The sequence below is a fragment of the Papaver somniferum genome, chromosome 4 (genome assembly GCF_003573695.1).
Source record: "Papaver somniferum cultivar HN1 chromosome 4, ASM357369v1, whole genome shotgun sequence".
Taxonomy (NCBI): Eukaryota; Viridiplantae; Streptophyta; class Magnoliopsida; order Ranunculales; family Papaveraceae; genus Papaver; species Papaver somniferum.
In genome coordinates this window covers 43,224,719-43,228,621 of record NC_039361.1, presented here as the reverse complement: position 1 = coordinate 43,228,621, position 3,903 = coordinate 43,224,719, and positions in this window count along the sequence as shown.

Genomic DNA, 3,903 nt, shown 5'->3' with positions numbered 1-3,903 from the left:
AATATTAATTTCTGAACTGCATACGGTTGGGAAAATATGAAATTTCCTGACCGTAAAAATATTCTGCAATCGGGAAAATATGAACCTCTTTTCCCGTATGGGTCTCTTTTTTTTTTAAGGAAGAAATAATGACTCTTTTCCCGTCTTGCTCATTGCAGTTACTCTAAAAGTGAACAGTAACATAAGGAATTCTTGTTTGGATAAGATGTCACCTGGAGATGTTTTTCTTACCCCACTGGGAAGTGTTAACAATTCCAAAGATAGGACGAATGTAGATGATGAACTCTTCACGAGGTCTTACACAGTTGCAAGGACACATCCTGGCCATGTAATAACCCTTCTTACTAATTTAGATAATGAAGGAGTTGTTCAATCGATTTCTCCAGAGCGTGTGATACGGTTTTGCCTCCAGAGGAAAGAGTATCCGGCTTCTCCCATTGACTTCAGGATTTTTCATAACCCACTGCGCTCTTATGAAGGATGGATGAGGTACATGATTAGTAATAACCATGTCAGGGAAAATCTGGCTAAGGAACGAATCGTGAATGTTGTTATGGCGTCTGCAACACTTCGTATTAGGAAAGATGCGGCAGGTTTTATTACTTTCATCTCTATATGGTGTATGTCCACTCATATGGCCATATGTAGATGGGGCGTGATGACTATTACTCTGGAGAGTGTAGCTGTTCCGCTGAGTCTTCCAGTTGTGGGAAATCTTGACTTTAGCTTGTCCAACTAAGAACAATTAATACACACCAATCTGGTTAAGAAGGATGGAGGATATAATCAGAAAGAGACTGAGGAAAAATGCTTTTATACTTGGTGGGTTTAGAGATGTTTTTGATGATGGCTCCGGCAAGAAGGAAATAAGGCAGAAGATGGTTAAATTTGCTATTAAGCTGGCGCAAGGTGTTGCTCTTCCCATAGGCATCTTGTGTCTTGGTTCCTTGTATACCCATATGGATTGCCTAACAGCGGACATGTATGCTTCTAACGGATGTATGAAGGTAGAATCACATGTTCACATTGCCTTTATCCAAGCATGGTTGTAGGAGCATTTCAAAGATTATTCTCCTAATCCTATAGCCTCGCTTTCCAGTACACATGGAGGATCTAGGATACTTCGTTGGATTAAGAAGCGTCCAAAACCCGGCTTAAGTCTCATTGATTTTATTGAAAACATGTATGCGGTTAACTTTCGTCCTTGGGCACCGGCTTACACATCCATAGTTTAACCTGACACCTTTGCTTCCGTCTCGGGTACAACAGTGCATTCTGATGGAGAGAATATGAGTATTGGAGAAATCGTGTTTATGAGAAGTTGTGTACCTGGATATGTCCCATCTTTCTTCAAGGCATCTTTATAATGTTGATAGAACTTCTCGTCAGATGGGTTTCGACCAGGTAATTCCATTTCACCGTCCGTTGACGCCTTCAACAGACCTTTTACCATCTGTTTTTGATAGTAGTGTTTTTGCAACAAGGAAGAGCCTCCCATTTTTTCTCCCAATAAGAAAGACGGTGATGACCCCTAAGTATAAAGAATTCTGGGAGAAGGAGTTTCTAGCTCTTCAGCAATTTCTGCAGGACATCGTGAAAGATCCACGCGGAAAGCCTTCTTCCAAGACCTTAGAAAAAAATAGGTTGTTGTGCATACTAAAGGAAACTACAAGATACAAGAATGATATTGAAATAGATTGCAGTTTCTCAAATAATAGCATAGAAACAACAAAATATCTTTTTGGTGAGTTGCTTATGCTAGATCAATACGGATGCATGTGGATGTGAATATCTCTGCTTCTACGCAGATTTTTAATTCCTTATATGAATGAGTGGCAAGTTGGTTCACTGATAGTGATAAGCATCTAGCTGATATTGTTATTAATTCAGAAATCTATGTCTGCAGACTAATGCACATTGTATGGTACATCTGGAAGGACAAGTGCAATTTGTTTTTTCAAAATATTAAACCAAATGCTCAAGGAACAATTATAAAAATCTAGAACCTAGTGAAGCAATGTGATCTTTCTATATCATCTACATGTATTAACAATAATTACAACAAGAGAAGAGGTATAATATTGGATGATACCGAAAACATGTACTAAAAGAGATCTGATTGAATCGTAGAATAAATGGTTTTTGGATCACACGTCCACCATTTTCGATGATTTTATTCTTCTTTATGAGAAAGATATGCTCTAAAGGAGTAATTTTCTTCAAATCTTGAGCGGAGCGATAAGGATTCAGGTTTTCGGAGTTCACCGCATACCTGAAAACTGATAAACTCAACAAAGAACAGCCATGAAATCCAACAAAAGGTGGTATGAAAGCACATAAACAACACTATAAATGTGTAGATAACTTACTGTCGGAAAGAGAAGGTTATTAATGGATCTAACCCTAAAACCTATTAGGAAAACCTAACTAAACTATAAAATAAAATAACATAAGCAAATAAGAAACTGGGTACTATTTTGATCTATCCTAAAATGAAGTAGATCTGAGCAGAGAAGATCGATGAAATAAGGGGTTCTAGGTGCCTGGAATCGCAGGAGAGGAGGTGGGGTGAGGGTGGGGGTGAAGATGGAGTAACTCATGCTACAAAATCCTTATACAATTTAGATTGTACCTTGTAATCGTACTTATTTTACAAAGTATTATTAAGTTCCAAGATGTTATAGTCTTATAAACTCCAGAATTTTCGTCCAAATGAAAAATTGTTGTTTTTTTTTCTTTTTTTTTTTTAAACTTTATGCCGAGTGGAATCAGTTTCATTTTACTTTGAAGCCTTTTTAACTAAGGATTTGGGGGCTCCGATGGGTTCAAATGTCCCAAATTTATACAAGGGTCCCTAACAAAAATACATAAATACCTTTGATTAGTTTTATTACCACCTTATTTCCCTTTATTTGTAACCTAAACCTAACTAAAAACTAAAACAATTAGATTAACTAAACTAATATATTTCATATTCTTCCTCTATTCCTCTTTTCCAGGCCTCCTCTTTTTTTTTTTCCTTCAATAACGATCAATCGTCAATTCTCAGCCAGTAATGACTTCAGTTAGGTAATAACCGAAAAACCCAGTCTTTTTTATTTGTTTTGATTGCATGAATATGCTATTTTGATTAAATTAGGGATTTAATATTAATTTATGAACTGCATACGGTTAGGAAAATATGAAATTTCCTGACCGTAAAAATATTCTGCAATCGGGAAAATATGAACCTCTTTTCCCGTATGGGTCTCTTTTTTTTTTAAGGAAGAAATAATGACTCTTTTCCCGTCTTGCTCATTGTAGTTACTCTAAAAGTGAACAGTAACATAAGGAATTCTTGTTTGGATAAGATGTCACTTGGAGATGTTTTTCTTACCCCACTGGGAAGTGTTAACAATTCCAAAGATAGGACGAATATAGATGATGAACTCTTCACGAGGTCTTACACAGTTGTAAGGACACATCCTGGCCATGTAATAACCCTTGTTACTAATTTAGATAATGAAGGAGTTGTTCAATCGATTTCTCCAGAGCGTGTGATACGGTTTTGCCTCCAGAGGAAAGAGTATCCGGCTTCTCCCATTGACTTCAGGATTTTTCATAACCCACTGCGCTCTTATGAAGGATGGATGAGGTACATGATTAGTAATAACCATGTCAGGGACAATCTGGCTAAGGAACGAATCGTGAATGTTGTTATGGCGTCTGCAACACTTCGTATTAGGAAAGATGCGGCAGGTTTTATTACTTTCATCTCTATATGGTGTATGTCCACTCATATGGCCATATGTAGATGGGGCGTGATGACTATTACTCTGGAGAGTGTAGCTGTTCCGCTGAGTCTTCCAGTTGTGGGAAATCTTGACTTTAGCTTGTCCAACTAAGAACAATTAATACACACCA